The sequence below is a fragment of the Triturus cristatus genome, chromosome 11, assembly GCF_964204655.1.
Source record: "Triturus cristatus chromosome 11, aTriCri1.1, whole genome shotgun sequence".
Lineage (NCBI taxonomy): Eukaryota > Metazoa > Chordata > Amphibia > Caudata > Salamandridae > Triturus > Triturus cristatus.
The window spans coordinates 936,349,029-936,372,931 of NC_140594.1; the positions used below are offsets into that span (position 1 = coordinate 936,349,029).

Here is a 23,903-nt window from a genome sequence, read left to right on the forward strand (position 1 = left end):
GACTGAAGAAAAAAACAAAAAAGGAAGTCTTCCGGCATACGGCATCATTTTACCAATATGCAAGGCACGTAAAACTCACAATAATTCCTTTATGCATTAAAAAGACGCTCACAGCATCAGCATGTCCTCACTACCTTACAGTGGGAGACTGTGCCTGAACATAATTTCTATCAAGATGAGAGTAATATGGATCACATTGTGTTGGTCATGATAGTTCATAAAAGTCTGGCTGCCTCCAACGCTACTAAAGCCTGCTTTATATCCTGGAACTAGCAATGTTGCAGAGAAGTATGTGAGGTTAAAAACTAAAATTGAGATTTGATTTTCTAATGAGCTGTTGATTTTCACAATAAAAGACTCCATAGTATTGATCTGTTTACGCTTTCTAAAAATCAAGATTTTTTTTGTATTGCTTATAGAAAATGTGCTAACAGTGGACTTTTCCATCTGCAAATTATACTGAATGACCAGAGGTGGCAGTGTTTCACAACCGAGTTTCTCTGAATTGCCGAGACTGAAGAAACAAAAAAAAGGAAGTCTTCCGGCATACGGCATCATTTTACCAATATGCAAGGCAAGTAAAACTCACAATAATTCCTTTATGCATTAAAAAGACGCTCACAGCATCAGCATGTCCTCACTACCTTATAGTGGGAGACTGTGCCTGAACATAATTTCTGTCAAGATGAGAGTAATATGGATCACATTGTGTTGGTCATGATAGTTCATAAAAGCCTGGCTGCCTCCAACGCTACTAAAGCCTGCTTTATATCCTGGAACTAGCAATGTTGCAGAGAAGTATGTGAGGTTAAAAACTAAAATTGAGATTTGAATTTCTAATGAGCTGTTGATTTTCACAATAAAAGACTCCATAGTATTGATCTGTTTACGCTTTCTAATCATCAAGATTTTTTTTGTATTGCTTATAGAAAATGTGCTAACAGTGGACTTTTCCATCTACAGATTATACTGAATGACCAGAGGTGGCAGTGTTTCACAACCGAGTTTCTCTGAATTGCCGAGACTGAAGAAAAAAACAAAAAAGGAAGTCTTCCGGCATACGGCATCATTGTACCAATATGCAAGGCACGTAAAACTCACAATAATTCCTTTATGCATTAAAAAGACGCTCACAGCATCAGCATGTCCTCACTACCTTACAGTGGGAGACTGTGCCTGAACATAATTTCTATCAAGATGAGAGTAATATGGATCACATTGTGTTGGTCATGATAGTTCATAAAAGTCTGGCTGCCTCCAACGCTACTAAAGCCTGCTTTATATCCTGGAACTAGCAATGTTGCAGAGAAGTATGTGAGGTTAAAAACTAAAATTGAGATTTGATTTTCTAATGAGCTGTTGATTTTCACAATAAAAGACTCCATAGTATTGATCTGTTTACGCTTTCTAAAAATCAAGATTTTTTTTGTATTGCTTATAGAAAATGTGCTAACAGTGGACTTTTCCATCTGCAAATTATACTGAATGACCAGAGGTGGCAGTGTTTCACAACCGAGTTTCTCTGAATTGCCGAGACTGAAGAAACAAAAAAAAGGAAGTCTTCCGGCATACGGCATCATTTTACCAATATGCAAGGCAAGTAAAACTCACAATAATTCCTTTATGCATTAAAAAGATGCTCACAGCATCAGCATGTCCTCACTACCTTATAGTGGGAGACTGTGCCTGAACATAATTTCTGTCAAGATGAGAGTAATATGGATCACATTGTGTTGGTCATGATAGTTCATAAAAGCCTGGCTGCCTCCAACGCTACTAAAGCCTGCTTTATATCCTGGAACTAGCAATGTTGCAGAGAAGTATGTGAGGTTAAAAACTAAAATTGAGATTTGAATTTCTAATGAGCTGTTGATTTTCACAATAAAAGACTCCATAGTATTGATCTGTTTACGCTTTCTAATCATCAAGATTTTTTTGTATTGCTTATAGAAAATGTGCTAACAGTGGACTTTTCCATCTACAGATTATACTGAATGACCAGAGGTGGCAGTGTTTCACAACCGAGTTTCTCTGAATTGCCGAGACTGAAGAAAAAAACAAAAAAGGAAGTCTTCCGGCATACGGCATCATTTTACCAATATGCAAGGCACGTAAAACTCACAATAATTCCTTTATGCATTAAAAAGACGCTCACAGCATCAGCATGTCCTCACTACCTTACAGTGGGAGACTGTGCCTGAACATAATTTCTATCAAGATGAGAGTAATATGGATCACATTGTGTTGGTCATGATAGTTCATAAAAGTCTGGCTGCCTCCAACGCTACTAAAGCCTGCTTTATATCCTGGAACTAGCAATGTTGCAGAGAAGTATGTGAGGTTAAAAACTAAAATTGAGATTTGATTTTCTAATGAGCTGTTGATTTTCACAATAAAAGACTCCATAGTATTGATCTGTTTACGCTTTCTAAAAATCAAGATTTTTTTTGTATTGCTTATAGAAAATGTGCTAACAGTGGACTTTTCCATCTGCAAATTATACTGAATGACCAGAGGTGGCAGTGTTTCACAACCGAGTTTCTCTGAATTGCCGAGACTGAAGAAACAAAAAAAAGGAAGTCTTCCGGCATACGGCATCATTTTACCAATATGCAAGGCAAGTAAAACTCACAATAATTCCTTTATGCATTAAAAAGACGCTCACAGCATCAGCATGTCCTCACTACCTTATAGTGGGAGACTGTGCCTGAACATAATTTCTGTCAAGATGAGAGTAATATGGATCACATTGTGTTGGTCATGATAGTTCATAAAAGCCTGGCTGCCTCCAACGCTACTAAAGCCTGCTTTATATCCTGGAACTAGCAATGTTGCAGAGAAGTATGTGAGGTTAAAAACTAAAATTGAGATTTGAATTTCTAATGAGCTGTTGATTTTCACAATAAAAGACTCCATAGTATTGATCTGTTTACGCTTTCTAATCATCAAGATTTTTTTTGTATTGCTTATAGAAAATGTGCTAACAGTGGACTTTTCCATCTGCAGATTATACTGAATGACCAGAGGTGGCAGTGTTTCACAACCTAGTTTCTCTGAATTGCCGAGACTGAAGAAAAAAAAAAGGAAGTCTTCCGGCATACGGGATCATTTTACCAATTTATAAGGCAAGTAAAACTCACAATAATTCCTTTATGCATTAAAAAGACGCTCACAGCATCAGCATGTCCTCACTACCTTACAGTGGGAGACTGTGCCTGAACATAATTTCTGTCAAGATGAAAGTAATATGGATCACATTGTGTTGGTCATGATAGCTCATAAAAGCCTGGCTGCCTCCAATGCTACTAAAGCCTGCTTTATATCCTGGAGCTAGCAATGTTGCAGAGAAGTATGTGAGGTTAAAAACTAAAATTGAGATTTGATTTTCTAATGAGCTGTTGATTTTCACAATAAAAGACTCCATAGTATTGATCTGTTTACGCTTTCTAAAAATCAAGATTTTTTTTGTATTGCTTATAGAAAATGTGCTAACAGTGGACTTTTCCATCTGCAAATTATACTGAATGACCAGAGGTGGCAGTGTTTCACAACCGAGTTTCTCTGAATTGCCGAGACTGAAGAAAAAAAAAAAAGGAAGTCTTCCGGCATACGGCATCATTTTACCAATATGCAAGGCAAGTAAAACTCACAATAATTCCTTTATGCATTAAAAAGACGCTCACAGCATCAGCATGTCCTCACTACCTTACAGTGGGAGACTGTGCCTGAACATAATTTCTGTCAAGATGAGAGTAATATGGATCACATTGTGTTGGTCATGATAGTTCATAAAAGTCTGGCTGCCTCCAACGCTACTAAAGCCTGCTTTATATCCTGGAACTAGCAATGTTGCAGAGAAGTATGTGAGGTTAAAAACTAAAATTGAGATTTGAATTTCTAATGAGCTGTTGATTTTCACAATAAAAGACTCCATAGTATTGATCTGTTTACGCTTTCTAAAAATCAAGATTTTTTTTGTATTGCTTATAGAAAATGTGCTAACAGTGGACTTTTCCATCTACAGATTATACTGAATGACCAGAGGTGGCAGTGTTTCACAACCGAGTTTCTCTGAATTGCCGAGACTGAAGAACAAAAAAAAAAGGAAGTCTTCCGGCATACGGCATCATTTTACCAATTTATAAGGCAAGTAAAACTCACAATAATTCCTTTATGCATTAAAAAGACGCTCACAGCATCAGCATGTCCTCACTACCTTACAGTGGGAGACTGTGCCTGAACATAATTTCTATCAAGATGAAAGTAATATGGATCACATTGTGTTGGTCATTATAGTTCATAAAAGCCTGGCTGCCTCCAACGCTACTAAAGCCTGCTTTATATCCTGGAGCTAGCAATGTTGCAGAGAAGTATGTGAGGTTAAAAACTAAAATTGAGATTTGATTTTCTAATGAGCTTTTGATTTTCACAATAAAAGACTCCATAGTATTGATCTGTTTACCCTTTCTAAAAATCAAGATTTTTTTGTATTGCTTATAGAAAATGTGCTAACAGTGGACTTTTCCATCTACAGATTATACTGAATGACCAGAGGTGGCAGTGTTTCACAACCGAGTTTCTCTGAATTGCCGAGACTGAAGAACAAAAAAAAAAAAGGAAGTCTTCCGGCATACGGCATCATTTTACCAATATACAAGGCAAGTTTAACTCACAATAATTCCTTTATGCATTAAAAAGACGCTCACAGCATCAGCATGTCCTCACTACCTTATAGTGGGAGACTGTGCCTGAACATATTTTCTGTCAAGATGAGAGTAATATGGATCACATTGTGTTGGTCATGATAGTTCATAAAAGCCTGGCTGCCTCCAACGCTACTAAACCCTGCTTTATATCCTGGAACTAGCAATGTTGCAGAGAAGTATGTGAGGTTAAAAACTAAAATTGAGATTTGATTTTCTAAAGAGCTTTCTGATTTTCACAATAAAAGACTCCATAGTATTGATCTGTTTACCCTTTCTAAAAATCAAGATTTTTTTGTATTGCTTATAGAAAATGTGCTAACAGTGGACTTTTCCATCTGCAGATTATACTGAATGACCAGAGGTGGCAGTGTTTCACAACCTAGTTTCTCTGAATTGCCGAGACTGAAGAAAAAAAAAAGGAAGTCTTCCGGCATACGGGATCATTTTACCAATTTATAAGGCAAGTAAAACTCACAATAATTCCTTTATGCATTAAAAAGACGCTCACAGCATCAGCATGTCCTCACTACCTTACAGTGGGAGACTGTGCCTGAACATAATTTCTATCAAGATGAAAGTAATATGGATCACATTGTGTTGGTCATTATAGTTCATAAAAGCCTGGCTGCCTCCAACGCTACTAAAGCCTGCTTTATATCCTGGAGCTAGCAATGTTGCAGAGAAGTATGTGAGGTTTAAAACTAAAATTGACATTTGATTTTCTAATGAGCTGTTGATTTTCACAATAAAAGACTCCATAGTATTGATCTGTTTACCCTTTCTAAAAATCAAGATTTTTTTGTATTGCTTATAGAAAATGTGCTAACAGTGGACTTTTCCATCTGCAGATTATACTGAATGACCAGAGGTGGCAGTGTTTCACAACCGAGTTTCTCTGAATTGCCGAGACTGAAGAAACAAAAAAAAGGAAGTCTTCCGGCATACGGCATCATTTTACCAATATGCAAGGCAAGTAAAACTCACAATAATTCCTTTATGCATTAAAAAGACGCTCACAGCATCAGCATGTCCTCACTACCTTATAGTGGGAGACTGTGCCTGAACATAATTTCTGTCAAGATGAAAGTAATATGGATCACATTGTGTTGGTCATGATAGCTCATAAAAGCCTGGCTGCCTCCAATGCTACTAAAGCCTGCTTTATATCCTGGAGCTAGCAATGTTGCAGAGAAGTATGTGAGCTTAAAAACTAAAATTGAGATTTGATTTTCTAATGAGCTGTTGATTTTCACAATAAAAGACTCCATAGTATTGATCTGTTTACGCTTTCTAAAAATCAAGATTTTTTTTGTATTGCTTATAGAAAATGTGCTAACAGTGGACTTTTCCATCTGCAGATTATACTGAATGACCAGAGGTGGCAGTGTTTCACAACCTAGTTTCTCTGAATTGCCGAGACTGAAGAAAAAAAAAAGGAAGTCTTCCGGCATACGGGATCATTTTACCAATTTATAAGGCAAGTAAAACTCACAATAATTCCTTTATGCATTAAAAAGACGCTCACAGCATCAGCATGTCCTCACTACCTTATAGTGGGAGACTGTGCCTGAACATAATTTCTGTCAAGATGAAAGTAATATGGATCACATTGTGTTGGTCATGATAGCTCATAAAAGCCTGGCTGCCTCCAATGCTACTAAAGCCTGCTTTATATCCTGGAGCTAGCAATGTTGCAGAGAAGTATGTGAGGTTAAAAACTAAAATTGAGATTTGATTTTCTAATGAGCTGTTGATTTTCACAATAAAAGACTCCATAGTATTGATCTGTTTACGCTTTCTAAAAATCAAGATTTTTTTTGTATTGCTTATAGAAAATGTGCTAACAGTGGACTTTTCCATCTGCAAATTATACTGAATGACCAGAGGTGGCAGTGTTTCACAACCGAGTTTCTCTGAATTGCCGAGACTGAAGAACAAAAAAAAAAAGGAAGTCTTCCGGCATACGGCATCATTTTACCAATTTATAAGGCAAGTAAAACTCACAATAATTCCTTTATGCATTAAAAAGACGCTCACAGCATCAGCATGTCCTCACTACCTTATAGTGGGAGACTGTGCCTGAACATAATTTCTGTCAAGATGAGAGTAATATGGATCACATTGTGTTGGTCATGATAGTTCATAAAAGCCTGGCTGCCTCCAACGCTACTAAAGCCTGCTTTATATCCTGGAACTAGCAATGTTGCAGAGAAGTATGTGAGGTTAAAAACTAAAATTGAGATTTGATTTTCTAATGAGCTGTTGATTTTCACAATAAAAGACTCCATAGTATTGATCTGTTTACCCTTTCTAAAAATCAAGATTTTTTTGTATTGCTTATAGAAAATGTGCTAACAGTGGACTTTTCCATCTACAGATTATACTGAATGACCAGAGGTGGCAGTGTTTCACAACCGAGTTTCTCTGAATTGCCGAGACTGAAGAAAAAAAAAAAAAAGGAAGTCTTCCGGCATACGGCATCATTTTACCAATATGCAAGGCAAGTAAAACTCACAATAATTCCTTTATGCATTAAAAAGACGCTCACAGCATCAGCATGTCCTCACTACCTTACAGTGGGAGACTGTGCCTGAACATAATTTCTATCAAGATGAGAGTAATATGGATCACATTGTGTTGGTCATGATAGTTCATAAAAGTCTGGCTGCCTCCAACGCTACTAAAGCCTGCTTTATATCCTGGAACTAGCAATGTTGCAGAGAAGTATGTGAGGTTAAAAACTAAAATTGAGATTTGATTTTCTAATGAGCTGTTGATTTTCACAATAAAAGACTCCATAGTATTGATCTGTTTACGCTTTCTAAAAATCAAGATTTTTTTTGTATTGCTTATAGAAAATGTGCTAACAGTGGACTTTTCCATCTACAGATTATACTGAATGACCAGAGGTGGCAGTGTTTCACAACCGAGTTTCTCTGAATTGCCGAGACTGAAGAACAAAAAAAAAAAGGAAGTCTTCCGGCATACGGCATCATTTTACCAATTTATAAGGCAAGTAAAACTCACAATAATTCCTTTATGCATTAAAAAGACGCTCACAGCATCAGCATGTCCTCACTACCTTACAGTGGGAGACTGTGCCTGAACATAATTTCTGTCAAGATGAAAGTAATATGGATCACATTGTGTTGGTCATGATAGCTCATAAAAGCCTGGCTGCCTCCAATGCTACTAAAGCCTGCTTTATATCCTGGAGCTAGCAATGTTGCAGAGAAGTATGTGAGGTTAAAAACTAAAATTGAGATTTGATTTTCTAATGAGCTGTTGATTTTCACAATAAAAGACTCCATAGTATTGATCTGTTTACCCTTTCTAAAAATCAAGATTTTTTTGTATTGCTTATAGAAAATGTGCTAACAGTGGACTTTTCCATCTACAGATTATACTGAATGACCAGAGGTGGCAGTGTTTCACAACCGAGTTTCTCTGAATTGCCGAGACTGAAGAACAAAAAAAAAAAAGGAAGTCTTCCGGCATACGGCATCATTTTACCAATTTATAAGGCAAGTAAAACTCACAATAATTCCTTTATGCATTAAAAAGACGCTCACAGCATCAGCATGTCCTCACTACCTTATAGTGGGAGACTGTGCCTGAACATAATTTCTGTCAAGATGAGAGTAATATGGATCACATTGTGTTGGTCATGATAGTTCATAAAAGCCTGGCTGCCTCCAACGCTACTAAAGCCTGCTTTATATCCTGGAACTAGCAATGTTGCAGAGAAGTATGTGAGGTTAAAAACTAAAATTGAGATTTGAATTTCTAATGAGCTGTTGATTTTCACAATAAAAGACTCCATAGTATTGATCTGTTTACGCTTTCTAATCATCAAGATTTTTTTTGTATTGCTTATAGAAAATGTGCTAACAGTGGACTTTTCCATCTGCAGATTATACTGAATGACCAGAGGTGGCAGTGTTTCACAACCTAGTTTCTCTGAATTGCCGAGACTGAAGAAAAAAAAAAGGAAGTCTTCCGGCATACGGGATCATTTTACCAATTTATAAGGCAAGTAAAACTCACAATAATTCCTTTATGCATTAAAAAGACGCTCACAGCATCAGCATGTCCTCACTACCTTACAGTGGGAGACTGTGCCTGAACATAATTTCTGTCAAGATGAAAGTAATATGGATCACATTGTGTTGGTCATGATAGCTCATAAAAGCCTGGCTGCCTCCAACGCTACTAAAGCCTGCTTTATATCCTGGAACTAGCAATGTTGCAGAGAAGTATGTGAGGTTAAAAACTAAAATTGAGATTTGATTTTCTAATGAGCTGTTGATTTTCACAATAAAAGGCTCCATAGTATTGATCTGTTTACGCTTTCTAAAAATCAAGATTTTTTTGTATTGCTTATAGAAAATGTGCTAACAGTGGACTTTTCCATCTACAGATTATACTGAATGACCAGAGGTGGCAGTGTTTCACAACCGAGTTTCTCTGAATTGCCGAGACTGAAGAAAAAAAAAAAAAAGGAAGTCTTCCGGCATACCGCATCATTTTACCAATTTATAAGGCAAGTAAAACTCACAATAATTCCTTTATGCATTAAAAAGACGCTCACAGCATCAGCATGTCCTCACTACCTTACAGTGGGAGACTGTGCCTGAACATAATTTCTATCAAGATGAGAGTAATATGGATCACATTGTGTTGGTCATGATAGTTCATAAAAGTCTGGCTGCCTCCAACGCTACTAAAGCCTGCTTTATATCCTGGAACTAGCAATGTTGCAGAGAAGTATGTGAGGTTAAAAACTAAAATTGAGATTTGATTTTCTAATGAGCTGTTGATTTTCACAATAAAAGACTCCATAGTATTGATCTGTTTACGCTTTCTAAAAATCAAGATTTTTTTTGTATTGCTTATAGAAAATGTGCTAACAGTGGACTTTTCCATCTACAGATTATACTGAATGACCAGAGGTGGCAGTGTTTCACAACCGAGTTTCTCTGAATTGCCGAGACTGAAGAACAAAAAAAAAAGGAAGTCTTCCGGCATACGGCATCATTTTACCAATTTATAAGGCAAGTAAAACTCACAATAATTCCTTTATGCATTAAAAAGACGCTCACAGCATCAGCATGTCCTCACTACCTTACAGTGGGAGACTGTGCCTGAACATAATTTCTGTCAAGATGAAAGTAATATGGATCACATTGTGTTGGTCATGATAGCTCATAAAAGCCTGGCTGCCTCCAATGCTACTAAAGCCTGCTTTATATCCTGGAGCTAGCAATGTTGCAGAGAAGTATGTGAGGTTAAAAACTAAAATTGAGATTTGATTTTCTAATGAGCTGTTGATTTTCACAATAAAAGACTCCATAGTATTGATCTGTTTACGCTTTCTAAAAATCAAGATTTTTTTTGTATTGCTTATAGAAAATGTGCTAACAGTGGACTTTTCCATCTACAGATTATACTGAATGACCAGAGGTGGCAGTGTTTCACAACCGAGTTTCTCTGAATTGCCGAGACTGAAGAACAAAAAAAAAAAAGGAAGTCTTCCGGCATACGGCATCATTTTACCAATATACAAGGCAAGTTTAACTCACAATAATTCCTTTATGCATTAAAAAGACGCTCACAGCATCAGCATGTCCTCACTACCTTACAGTGGGAGACTGTGCCTGAACATAATTTCTGTCAAGATGAAAGTAATATGGATCACATTGTGTTGGTCATGATAGTTCATAAAAGCCTGGCTGCCTCCAACGCTACTAAAGCCTGCTTTATATCCTGGAACTAGCAATGTTGCAGAGAAGTATGTGAGGTTAAAAACTAAAATTGAGATTTGATTTTCTAATGAGCTGTTGATTTTCACAATAAAAGGCTCCATAGTATTGATCTGTTTACGCTTTCTAAAAATCAAGATTTTTTTGTATTGCTTATAGAAAATGTGCTAACAGTGGACTTTTCCATCTACAGATTATACTGAATGACCAGAGGTGGCAGTGTTTCACAACCGAGTTTCTCTGAATTGCCGAGACTGAAGAAAAAAAAAAAAAAGGAAGTCTTCCGGCATACCGCATCATTTTACCAATTTATAAGGCAAGTAAAACTCACAATAATTCCTTTATGCATTAAAAAGACGCTCACAGCATCAGCATGTCCTCACTACCTTACAGTGGGAGACTGTGCCTGAACATAATTTCTATCAAGATGAAAGTAATATGGATCACATTGTGTTGGTCATGATAGTTCATAAAAGCCTGGCTGCCTCCAACGCTACTAAAGCCTGCTTTATATCCTGGAGCTAGCAATGTTCCAGAGAAGTATGTGAGGTTTAAAACTAAAATTGAGATTTGATTTTCTAATGAGCTGTTGATTTTCACAATAAAAGACTCCATAGTATTGATCTGTTTACCCTTTCTAAAAATCAAGATTTTTTTGTATTGCTTATAGAAAATGTGCTAACAGTGGACTTTTCCATCTACAGATTATACTGAATGACCAGAGGTGGCAGTGTTTCACAACCGAGTTTCTCTGAATTGCCGAGACTGAAGAAAAAAAAAAAAAGGAAGTCTTCCGGCATACGGCATCATTTTACCAATATGCAAGGCAAGTAAAACTCACAATAATTCCTTTATGCATTAAAAAGACGCTCACAGCATCAGCATGTCCTCACTACCTTACAGTGGGAGACTGTGCCTGAACATAATTTCTATCAAGATGAGAGTAATATGGATCACATTGTGTTGGTCATGATAGTTCATAAAAGTCTGGCTGCCTCCAACGCTACTAAAGCCTGCTTTATATCCTGGAACTAGCAATGTTGCAGAGAAGTATGTGAGGTTAAAAACTAAAATTGAGATTTGATTTTCTAATGAGCTGTTGATTTTCACAATAAAAGACTCCATAGTATTGATCTGTTTACGCTTTCTAAAAATCAAGATTTTTTTTGTATTGCTTATAGAAAATGTGCTAACAGTGGACTTTTCCATCTGCAAATTATACTGAATGACCAGAGGTGGCAGTGTTTCACAACCGAGTTTCTCTGAATTGCCGAGACTGAAGAAACAAAAAAAAGGAAGTCTTCCGGCATACGGCATCATTTTACCAATATGCAAGGCAAGTAAAACTCACAATAATTCCTTTATGCATTAAAAAGACGCTCACAGCATCAGCATGTCCTCACTACCTTATAGTGGGAGACTGTGCCTGAACATAATTTCTGTCAAGATGAAAGTAATATGGATCACATTGTGTTGGTCATGATAGTTCATAAAAGCCTGGCTGCCTCCAACGCTACTAAAGCCTGCTTTATATCCTGGAACTAGCAATGTTGCAGAGAAGTATGTGAGGTTAAAAACTAAAATTGAGATTTGAATTTCTAATGAGCTGTTGATTTTCACAATAAAAGACTCCATAGTATTGATCTGTTTACGCTTTCTAAAAATCAAGATTTTTTTTGTATTGCTTATAGAAAATGTGCTAACAGTGGACTTTTCCATCTACAGATTATACTGAATGACCAGAGGTGGCAGTGTTTCACAACCGAGTTTCTCTGAATTGCCGAGACTGAAGAACAAAAAAAAAAGGAAGTCTTCCGGCATACGGCATCATTTTACCAATTTATAAGGCAAGTAAAACTCACAATAATTCCTTTATGCATTAAAAAGACGCTCACAGCATCAGCATGTCCTCACTACCTTACAGTGGGAGACTGTGCCTGAACATAATTTCTGTCAAGATGAAAGTAATATGGATCACATTGTGTTGGTCATGATAGCTCATAAAAGCCTGGCTGCCTCCAATGCTACTAAAGCCTGCTTTATATCCTGGAGCTAGCAATGTTGCAGAGAAGTATGTGAGGTTAAAAACTAAAATTGAGATTTGATTTTCTAATGAGCTGTTGATTTTCACAATAAAAGACTCCATAGTATTGATCTGTTTACCCTTTCTAAAAATCAAGATTTTTTTGTATTGCTTATAGAAAATGTGCTAACAGTGGACTTTTCCATCTACAGATTATACTGAATGACCAGAGGTGGCAGTGTTTCACAACCGAGTTTCTCTGAATTGCCGAGACTGAAGAAAAAAACAAAAAAGGAAGTCTTCCGGCATACGGCATCATTGTACCAATATGCAAGGCACGTAAAACTCACAATAATTCCTTTATGCATTAAAAAGACGCTCACAGCATCAGCATGTCCTCACTACCTTACAGTGGGAGACTGTGCCTGAACATAATTTCTATCAAGATGAGAGTAATATGGATCACATTGTGTTGGTCATGATAGTTCATAAAAGTCTGGCTGCCTCCAACGCTACTAAAGCCTGCTTTATATCCTGGAACTAGCAATGTTGCAGAGAAGTATGTGAGGTTAAAAACTAAAATTGAGATTTGATTTTCTAATGAGCTGTTGATTTTCACAATAAAAGACTCCATAGTATTGATCTGTTTACGCTTTCTAAAAATCAAGATTTTTTTTGTATTGCTTATAGAAAATGTGCTAACAGTGGACTTTTCCATCTGCAAATTATACTGAATGACCAGAGGTGGCAGTGTTTCACAACCGAGTTTCTCTGAATTGCCGAGACTGAAGAAACAAAAAAAAGGAAGTCTTCCGGCATACGGCATCATTTTACCAATATGCAAGGCAAGTAAAACTCACAATAATTCCTTTATGCATTAAAAAGATGCTCACAGCATCAGCATGTCCTCACTACCTTATAGTGGGAGACTGTGCCTGAACATAATTTCTGTCAAGATGAGAGTAATATGGATCACATTGTGTTGGTCATGATAGTTCATAAAAGCCTGGCTGCCTCCAACGCTACTAAAGCCTGCTTTATATCCTGGAACTAGCAATGTTGCAGAGAAGTATGTGAGGTTAAAAACTAAAATTGAGATTTGAATTTCTAATGAGCTGTTGATTTTCACAATAAAAGACTCCATAGTATTGATCTGTTTACGCTTTCTAATCATCAAGATTTTTTTGTATTGCTTATAGAAAATGTGCTAACAGTGGACTTTTCCATCTACAGATTATACTGAATGACCAGAGGTGGCAGTGTTTCACAACCGAGTTTCTCTGAATTGCCGAGACTGAAGAAAAAAACAAAAAAGGAAGTCTTCCGGCATACGGCATCATTTTACCAATATGCAAGGCACGTAAAACTCACAATAATTCCTTTATGCATTAAAAAGACGCTCACAGCATCAGCATGTCCTCACTACCTTACAGTGGGAGACTGTGCCTGAACATAATTTCTATCAAGATGAGAGTAATATGGATCACATTGTGTTGGTCATGATAGTTCATAAAAGTCTGGCTGCCTCCAACGCTACTAAAGCCTGCTTTATATCCTGGAACTAGCAATGTTGCAGAGAAGTATGTGAGGTTAAAAACTAAAATTGAGATTTGATTTTCTAATGAGCTGTTGATTTTCACAATAAAAGACTCCATAGTATTGATCTGTTTACGCTTTCTAAAAATCAAGATTTTTTTTGTATTGCTTATAGAAAATGTGCTAACAGTGGACTTTTCCATCTGCAAATTATACTGAATGACCAGAGGTGGCAGTGTTTCACAACCGAGTTTCTCTGAATTGCCGAGACTGAAGAAACAAAAAAAAGGAAGTCTTCCGGCATACGGCATCATTTTACCAATATGCAAGGCAAGTAAAACTCACAATAATTCCTTTATGCATTAAAAAGACGCTCACAGCATCAGCATGTCCTCACTACCTTATAGTGGGAGACTGTGCCTGAACATAATTTCTGTCAAGATGAGAGTAATATGGATCACATTGTGTTGGTCATGATAGTTCATAAAAGCCTGGCTGCCTCCAACGCTACTAAAGCCTGCTTTATATCCTGGAACTAGCAATGTTGCAGAGAAGTATGTGAGGTTAAAAACTAAAATTGAGATTTGAATTTCTAATGAGCTGTTGATTTTCACAATAAAAGACTCCATAGTATTGATCTGTTTACGCTTTCTAATCATCAAGATTTTTTTTGTATTGCTTATAGAAAATGTGCTAACAGTGGACTTTTCCATCTGCAGATTATACTGAATGACCAGAGGTGGCAGTGTTTCACAACCTAGTTTCTCTGAATTGCCGAGACTGAAGAAAAAAAAAAGGAAGTCTTCCGGCATACGGGATCATTTTACCAATTTATAAGGCAAGTAAAACTCACAATAATTCCTTTATGCATTAAAAAGACGCTCACAGCATCAGCATGTCCTCACTACCTTACAGTGGGAGACTGTGCCTGAACATAATTTCTGTCAAGATGAAAGTAATATGGATCACATTGTGTTGGTCATGATAGCTCATAAAAGCCTGGCTGCCTCCAATGCTACTAAAGCCTGCTTTATATCCTGGAGCTAGCAATGTTGCAGAGAAGTATGTGAGGTTAAAAACTAAAATTGAGATTTGATTTTCTAATGAGCTGTTGATTTTCACAATAAAAGACTCCATAGTATTGATCTGTTTACGCTTTCTAAAAATCAAGATTTTTTTTGTATTGCTTATAGAAAATGTGCTAACAGTGGACTTTTCCATCTGCAAATTATACTGAATGACCAGAGGTGGCAGTGTTTCACAACCGAGTTTCTCTGAATTGCCGAGACTGAAGAAAAAAAAAAAAGGAAGTCTTCCGGCATACGGCATCATTTTACCAATATGCAAGGCAAGTAAAACTCACAATAATTCCTTTATGCATTAAAAAGACGCTCACAGCATCAGCATGTCCTCACTACCTTACAGTGGGAGACTGTGCCTGAACATAATTTCTGTCAAGATGAGAGTAATATGGATCACATTGTGTTGGTCATGATAGTTCATAAAAGTCTGGCTGCCTCCAACGCTACTAAAGCCTGCTTTATATCCTGGAACTAGCAATGTTGCAGAGAAGTATGTGAGGTTAAAAACTAAAATTGAGATTTGAATTTCTAATGAGCTGTTGATTTTCACAATAAAAGACTCCATAGTATTGATCTGTTTACGCTTTCTAAAAATCAAGATTTTTTTTGTATTGCTTATAGAAAATGTGCTAACAGTGGACTTTTCCATCTACAGATTATACTGAATGACCAGAGGTGGCAGTGTTTCACAACCGAGTTTCTCTGAATTGCCGAGACTGAAGAACAAAAAAAAAAGGAAGTCTTCCGGCATACGGCATCATTTTACCAATTTATAAGGCAAGTAAAACTCACAATAATTCCTTTATGCATTAAAAAGACGCTCACAGCATCAGCATGTCCTCACTACCTTACAGTGGGAGACTGTGCCTGAACATAATTTCTATCAAGATGAAAGTAATATGGATCACATTGTGTTGGTCATTATAGTTCATAAAAGCCTGGCTGCCTCCAACGCTACTAAAGCCTGCTTTATATCCTGGAGCTAGCAATGTTGCAGAGAAGTATGTGAGGTTAAAAACTAAAATTGAGATTTGATTTTCTAATGAGCTTTTGATTTTCACAATAAAAGACTCCATAGTATTGATCTGTTTACCCTTTCTAAAAATCAAGATTTTTTTGTATTGCTTATAGAAAATGTGCTAACAGTGGACTTTTCCATCTACAGATTATACTGAATGACCAGAGGTGGCAGTGTTTCACAACCGAGTTTCTCTGAATTGCCGAGACTGAAGAACAAAAAAAAAAAAGGAAGTCTTCCGGCATACGGCATCATTTTACCAATATACAAGGCAAGTTTAACTCACAATAATTCCTTTATGCATTAAAAAGACGCTCACAGCATCAGCATGTCCTCACTACCTTATAGTGGGAGACTGTGCCTGAACATATTTTCTGTCAAGATGAGAGTAATATGGATCACATTGTGTTGGTCATGATAGTTCATAAAAGCCTGGCTGCCTCCAACGCTACTAAACCCTGCTTTATATCCTGGAACTAGCAATGTTGCAGAGAAGTATGTGAGGTTAAAAACTAAAATTGAGATTTGATTTTCTAAAGAGCTTTCTGATTTTCACAATAAAAGACTCCATAGTATTGATCTGTTTACCCTTTCTAAAAATCAAGATTTTTTTGTATTGCTTATAGAAAATGTGCTAACAGTGGACTTTTCCATCTGCAGATTATACTGAATGACCAGAGGTGGCAGTGTTTCACAACCTAGTTTCTCTGAATTGCCGAGACTGAAGAAAAAAAAAAGGAAGTCTTCCGGCATACGGGATCATTTTACCAATTTATAAGGCAAGTAAAACTCACAATAATTCCTTTATGCATTAAAAAGACGCTCACAGCATCAGCATGTCCTCACTACCTTACAGTGGGAGACTGTGCCTGAACATAATTTCTATCAAGATGAAAGTAATATGGATCACATTGTGTTGGTCATTATAGTTCATAAAAGCCTGGCTGCCTCCAACGCTACTAAAGCCTGCTTTATATCCTGGAGCTAGCAATGTTGCAGAGAAGTATGTGAGGTTTAAAACTAAAATTGACATTTGATTTTCTAATGAGCTGTTGATTTTCACAATAAAAGACTCCATAGTATTGATCTGTTTACCCTTTCTAAAAATCAAGATTTTTTTGTATTGCTTATAGAAAATGTGCTAACAGTGGACTTTTCCATCTGCAGATTATACTGAATGACCAGAGGTGGCAGTGTTTCACAACCGAGTTTCTCTGAATTGCCGAGACTGAAGAAACAAAAAAAAGGAAGTCTTCCGGCATACGGCATCATTTTACCAATATGCAAGGCAAGTAAAACTCACAATAATTCCTTTATGCATTAAAAAGACGCTCACAGCATCAGCATGTCCTCACTACCTTATAGTGGGAGACTGTGCCTGAACATATTTTCTGTCAAGATGAGAGTAATATGGATCACATTGTGTTGGTCATGATAGTTCATAAAAGCCTGGCTGCCTCCAACGCTACTAAACCCTGCTTTATATCCTGGAACTAGCAATGTTGCAGAGAAGTATGTGAGGTTAAAAACTAAAATTGACATTTGATTTTCTAATGAGCTGTTGATTTTCACAATAAAAGACTCCATAGTATTGATCTGTTTACCCTTTCTAAAAATCAAGATTTTTTTGTATTGCTTATAGAAAATGTGCTAACAGTGGACTTTTCCATCTACAGATTATACTGAATGACCGGAGGTGGCAGTGTTTCACAACCGAGTTTCTCTGAATTGCCGAGACTGAAGACAAAAAAAAAAAAGGAAGTCTTCCGGCATACGGCATCATTTTACCAATTTATAAGGCAAGTAAAACTCACAATAATTCCTTTATGCATTAAAAAGACGCTCACAGCATCAGCATGTCCTCACTACCTTACAGTGGGAGACTGTGCCTGAACATAATTTCTGTCAAGATGAAAGTAATATGGATCACATTGTGTTGGTCATGATAGTTCATAAAAGCCTGGCTGCCTCCAACGCTACTAAAGCCTGCTTTATATCCTGGAGCTAGCAATGTTGCAGAGAAGTATGTGAGGTTAAAAACTAAAATTGAGATTTGATTTTCTAATGAGCTGTTGATTTTCACAATAAAAGACTCCATAGTATTGATCTGTTTACCCTTTCTAAAAATCAAGATTTTTTTGTATTGCTTATAGAAAATGTGCTAACAGTGGACTTTTCCATCTACAGATTATACTGAATGACCAGAGGTGGCAGTGTTTCACAACCGAGTTTCTCTGAATTGCCGAGACTGAAGAACAAAAAAAAAAAAGGAAGTCTTCCGGCATACGGCATCATTTTACCAATATACAAGGCAAGTTTAACTCACAATAATTCCTTTATGCATTAAAAAGACGCTCACAGCATCAGCATGTCCTCACTACCTTATAGTGGGAGACTGTGCCTGAACATAATTTCTGTCAAGATGAGAGTAATATGGATCACATTGTGTTGGTCATGATAGTTCATAAAAGCCTGGCTGCCTCCAACGCTACTAAACCCTGCTTTATATCCTGGAACTAGCAATGTTGCAGAGAAGTATGTGAGGTTAAAAACTAAAATTGAGATTTGATTTTCTAATGAGCTTTTGATTTTCACAATAAAAGACTCCATAGTATTGATCTGTTTACCCTTTCTAAAAATCAAGATTTTTTTGTATTGCTTATAGAAAATGTGCTAACAGTGGACTTTTCCATCTACAGATTATACTGAATGACCAGAGGTGGCAGTGTTTCACAACCGAGTTTCTCTGAATTGCCGAGACTGAAGAACAAAAAAAAAAAAGGAAGTCTTCCGGCATACGGCATCATTTTACCAATATACAAGGCAAGTTTAACTCACAATAATTCCTTTATGCATTAAAAAGACGCTCACAGCATCAGCATGTCCTCACTACCTTATAGTGGGAGACTGTGCCTGAACATAATTTCTGTCAAGATGAAAGTAATATGGATCACATTGTGTTGGTCATGATAGTTCATAAAAGCCTGGCTGCCTCCAACGCTACTAAAGCCTGCTTTATATCCTGGAACTAGCAATGTTCTAGAGAAGTATGTGAGGTTAAAAACTAAAATTGAGATTTGATTTTCTAATGAGCTGTTGATTTTCACAATAAAAGGCTCCATAGTATTGATCTGTTTACGCTTTCTAAAAATCAAGATTTTTTTGTATTGCTTATAGAAAATGTGCTAACAGTGGACTTTTCCATCTACAGATTATACTGAATGACCAGAGGTGGCAGTGTTTCACAACCGAGTTTCTCTGAATTGCCGAGACTGAAGAACAAAAAAAAAAAAGGAAGTCTTCCGGCATACGGCATCATTTTACCAATATACAAGGCAAGTTTAACTCACAATAATTCCTTTATGCATTAAAAAGACGCTCACAGCATCAGCATGTCCTCACTACCTTATAGTGGGAGACTGTGCCTGAACATATTTTCTGTCAAGATGAGAGTAATATGGATCACATTGTGTTGGTCATGATAGTTCATAAAAGCCTGGCTGCCTCCAACGCTACTAAACCCTGCTTTATATCCTGGAACTAGCAATGTTGCAGAGAAGTATGTGAGGTTAAAAACTAAAATTGAGATTTGATTTTCTAAAGAGCTTTCTGATTTTCACAATAAAAGACTCCATAGTATTGATCTGTTTACCCTTTCTAAAAATCAAGATTTTTTTGTATTGCTTATAGAAAATGTGCTAACAGTGGACTTTTCCATCTGCAGATTATACTGAATGACCAGAGGTGGCAGTGTTTCACAACCTAGTTTCTCTGAATTGCCGAGACTGAAGAAAAAAAAAAGGAAGTCTTCCGGCATACGGGATCATTTTACCAATTTATAAGGCAAGTAAAACTCACAATAATTCCTTTATGCATTAAAAAGACGCTCACAGCATCAGCATGTCCTCACTACCTTACAGTGGGAGACTGTGCCTGAACATAATTTCTATCAAGATGAAAGTAATATGGATCACATTGTGTTGGTCATTATAGTTCATAAAAGCCTGGCTGCCTCCAACGCTACTAAAGCCTGCTTTATATCCTGGAGCTAGCAATGTTGCAGAGAAGTATGTGAGGTTTAAAACTAAAATTGACATTTGATTTTCTAATGAGCTGTTGATTTTCACAATAAAAGACTCCATAGTATTGATCTGTTTACCCTTTCTAAAAATCAAGATTTTTTTGTATTGCTTATAGAAAATGTGCTAACAGTGGACTTTTCCATCTACAGATTATACTGAATGACCAGAGGTGGCAGTGTTTCACAACCGAGTTTCTCTGAATTGCCGAGACTGAAGAACAAAAAAAAAAAAGGAAGTCTTCCGGCATACGGCATCATTTTACCAATATACAAGGCAAGTTTAACTCACAATAATTCCTTTATGCATTAAAAAGACGCTCACAGCATCAGCATGTCCTCACTACCTTATAGTGGGAGACTGTGCCTGAACATATTTTCTGTCAAGATGAGAGTAATATGGATCACATTGTGTTGGTCATGATAGTTCATAAAAGCCTGGCTGCCTCCAACGCTACTAAACCCTGCTTTATATCCTGGAACTAGCAATGTTGCAGAGAAGTATGTGAGGTTAAAAACTAAAATTGACATTTGATTTTCTAATGAGCTGTTGATTTTCACAATAAAAGACTCCATAGTATTGATCTGTTTACCCTTTCTAAAAATCAAGATTTTTTTGTATTGCTTATAGAAAATGTGCTAACAGTGGACTTTTCCATCTACAGATTATACTGAATGACCGGAGGTGGCAGTGTTTCACAACCGAGTTTCTCTGAATTGCCGAGACTGAAGACAAAAAAAAAAAAGGAAGTCTTCCGGCATACGGCATCATTTTACCAATTTATAAGGCAAGTAAAACTCACAATAATTCCTTTATGCATTAAAAAGACGCTCACAGCATCAGCATGTCCTCACTACCTTACAGTGGGAGACTGTGCCTGAACATAATTTCTGTCAAGATGAAAGTAATATGGATCACATTGTGTTGGTCATGATAGTTCATAAAAGCCTGGCTGCCTCCAACGCTACTAAAGCCTGCTTTATATCCTGGAGCTAGCAATGTTGCAGAGAAGTATGTGAGGTTAAAAACTAAAATTGAGATTTGATTTTCTAATGAGCTGTTGATTTTCACAATAAAAGACTCCATAGTATTGATCTGTTTACCCTTTCTAAAAATCAAGATTTTTTTGTATTGCTTATAGAAAATGTGCTAACAGTGGACTTTTCCATCTACAGATTATACTGAATGACCAGAGGTGGCAGTGTTTCACAACCGAGTTTCTCTGAATTGCCGAGACTGAAGAACAAAAAAAAAAAAGGAAGTCTTCCGGCATACGGCATCATTTTACCAATATACAAGGCAAGTTTAACTCACAATAATTCCTTTATGCATTAAAAAGACGCTCACAGCATCAGCATGTCCTCACTACCTTATAGTGGGAGACTGTGCCTGAACATAATTTCTGTCAAGATGAGAGTAATATGGATCACATTGTGTTGGTCATGATAGTTCATAAAAGCCTGGCTGCCTCCAACGCTACTAAACCCTGCTTTATATCCTGGAACTAGCAATGTTGCAGAGAAGTATGTGAGGTTAAAAACTAAAATTGAGATTTGATTTTCTAATGAGCTTTTGATTTTCACAATAAAAGACTCCATAGTATTGATCTGTTTACCCTTTCTAAAAATCAAGATTTTTTTGTATTGCTTATAGAAAATGTGCTAACAGTGGACTTTTCCATCTACAGATTATACTGAATGACCAGAGGTGGCAGTGTTTCACAACCGAGTTTCTCTGAATTGCTGAGACTGAAGAACAAAAAAAAAAAAGGAAGTCTTCCGGCATACGGCATCATTTTACCAATATACAAGGCAAGTTTAACTCACAATAATTCCTTTATGCATTAAAAAGACGCTCACAGCATCAGCATGTCCTCACTACCTTATAGTGGGAGACTGTGCCTGAACATAATTTCTGTCAAGATGAAAGTAATATGGATCACATTGTGTTGGTCATGATAGTTCATAAAAGCCTGGCTGCCTCCAACGCTACTAAAGCCTGCTTTATATCCTGGAACTAGCAATGTTCTAGAGAAGTATGTGAGGTTAAAAACTAAAATTGAGATTTGATTTTCTAATGAGCTGTTGATTTTCACAATAAAAGGCTCCATAGTATTGATCTGTTTACGCTTTCTAAAAATCAAGATTTTTTTGTATTGCTTATAGAAAATGTGCTAACAGTGGACTTTTCCATCTACAGATTATACTGAATGACCAGAGGTGGCAGTGTTTCACAACCGAGTTTCTCTGAATTGCCGAGACTGAAGAACAAAAAAAAAAAAGGAAGTCTTCCGGCATACGGCATCATTTTACCAATATACAAGGCAAGTTTAACTCACAATAATTCCTTTATGCATTAAAAAGACGCTCACAGCATCAGCATGTCCTCACTACCTTATAGTGGGAGACTGTGCCTGAACATATTTTCTGTCAAGATGAGAGTAATATGGATCACATTGTGTTGGTCATGATAGTTCATAAAAGCCTGGCTGCCTCCAACGCTACTAAACCCTGCTTTATATCCTGGAACTAGCAATGTTGCAGAGAAGTATGTGAGGTTAAAAACTAAAATTGAGATTTGATTTTCTAAAGAGCTTTCTGATTTTCACAATAAAAGACTCCATAGTATTGATCTGTTTACCCTTTCTAAAAATCAAGATTTTTTTGTATTGCTTATAGAAAATGTGCTAACAGTGGACTTTTCCATCTGCAGATTATACTGAATGACCAGAGGTGGCAGTGTTTCACAACCGAGTTTCTCTGAATTGCCGAGACTGAAGAAACAAAAAAAAGGAAGTCTTCCGGCATACGGCATCATTTTACCAATATGCAAGGCAAGTAAAACTCACAATAATTCCTTTATGCATTAAAAAGACGCTCACAGCATCAGCATGTCCTCACTACCTTATAGTGGGAGACTGTGCCTGAACATATTTTCTGTCAAGATGAGAGTAATATGGATCACATTGTGTTGGTCATGATAGTTCATAAAAGCCTGGCTGCCTCCAACGCTACTAAACCCTGCTTTATATCCTGGAACTAGCAATGTTGCAGAGAAGTATGTGAGGTTAAAAACTAAAATTGACATTTGATTTTCTAATGAGCTGTTGATTTTCACAATAAAAGACTCCATAGTATTGATCTGTTTACCCTTTCTAAAAATCAAGATTTTTTTGTATTGCTTATAGAAAATGTGCTAACAGTGGACTTTTCCATCTACAGATTATACTGAATGACCGGAGGTGGCAGTGTTTCACAACCGAGTTTCTCTGAATTGCCGAGACTGAAGACAAAAAAAAAAAAGGAAGTCTTCCGGCATACGGCATCATTTTACCAATTTATAAGGCAAGTAAAACTCACAATAATTCCTTTATGCATTAAAAAGACGCTCACAGCATCAGCATGTCCTCACTACCTTACAGTGGGAGACTGTGCCTGAACATAATTTCTGTCAAGATGAAAGTAATATGGATCACATTGTGTTGGTCATGATAGTTCATAAAAGCCTGGCTGCCTCCAACGCTACTAAAGCCTGCTTTATATCCTGGAGCTAGCAATGTTGCAGAGAAGTATGTGAGGTTAAAAACTAAAATTGAGATTTGATTTTCTAATGAGCTGTTGATTTTCACAATAAAAGACTCCATAGTATTGATCTGTTTACCCTTTCTAAAAATCAAGATTTTTTTGTATTGCTTATA

At 36.8% G+C, this 23,903-nt stretch overlaps 1 long non-coding RNA gene across 1 annotated transcript in view; it reads left to right on the plus strand.

The window, feature by feature from the left end:
• The first annotated feature begins 963 nt into the window (after window positions 1-963).
• The window catches only part of LOC146785658 (uncharacterized), a 50,119-nt gene continuing 27,179 nt past the window's right edge, over window positions 964-23,903 (plus strand). The window contains exons 1-42 of the long non-coding RNA XR_014970732.1: window positions 964-1,086; window positions 1,442-1,596; window positions 1,985-2,107; window positions 2,463-2,617; window positions 3,007-3,125; window positions 3,481-3,635; window positions 4,025-4,146; window positions 4,535-4,658; window positions 5,048-5,166; window positions 5,555-5,675; window positions 6,065-6,183; window positions 6,539-6,695; window positions 7,084-7,206; window positions 7,596-7,718; window positions 8,107-8,230; window positions 8,620-8,738; window positions 9,127-9,249; window positions 9,639-9,760; window positions 10,150-10,273; window positions 10,662-10,784; window positions 11,173-11,294; window positions 11,650-11,804; window positions 12,194-12,315; window positions 12,704-12,826; window positions 13,182-13,336; window positions 13,725-13,847; window positions 14,203-14,357; window positions 14,747-14,865; window positions 15,221-15,375; window positions 15,765-15,886; window positions 16,275-16,398; window positions 16,788-16,906; window positions 17,295-17,415; window positions 17,804-17,926; window positions 18,315-18,438; window positions 18,827-18,950; window positions 19,339-19,462; window positions 20,359-20,482; window positions 21,382-21,505; window positions 22,406-22,529; window positions 22,919-23,039; window positions 23,428-23,550. This is a non-coding gene — a long non-coding RNA (uncharacterized LOC146785658). The remainder of the gene's footprint in view (window positions 1,087-1,441; window positions 1,597-1,984; window positions 2,108-2,462; window positions 2,618-3,006; window positions 3,126-3,480; window positions 3,636-4,024; window positions 4,147-4,534; window positions 4,659-5,047; window positions 5,167-5,554; window positions 5,676-6,064; window positions 6,184-6,538; window positions 6,696-7,083; window positions 7,207-7,595; window positions 7,719-8,106; window positions 8,231-8,619; window positions 8,739-9,126; window positions 9,250-9,638; window positions 9,761-10,149; window positions 10,274-10,661; window positions 10,785-11,172; window positions 11,295-11,649; window positions 11,805-12,193; window positions 12,316-12,703; window positions 12,827-13,181; window positions 13,337-13,724; window positions 13,848-14,202; window positions 14,358-14,746; window positions 14,866-15,220; window positions 15,376-15,764; window positions 15,887-16,274; window positions 16,399-16,787; window positions 16,907-17,294; window positions 17,416-17,803; window positions 17,927-18,314; window positions 18,439-18,826; window positions 18,951-19,338; window positions 19,463-20,358; window positions 20,483-21,381; window positions 21,506-22,405; window positions 22,530-22,918; window positions 23,040-23,427; window positions 23,551-23,903) is intronic.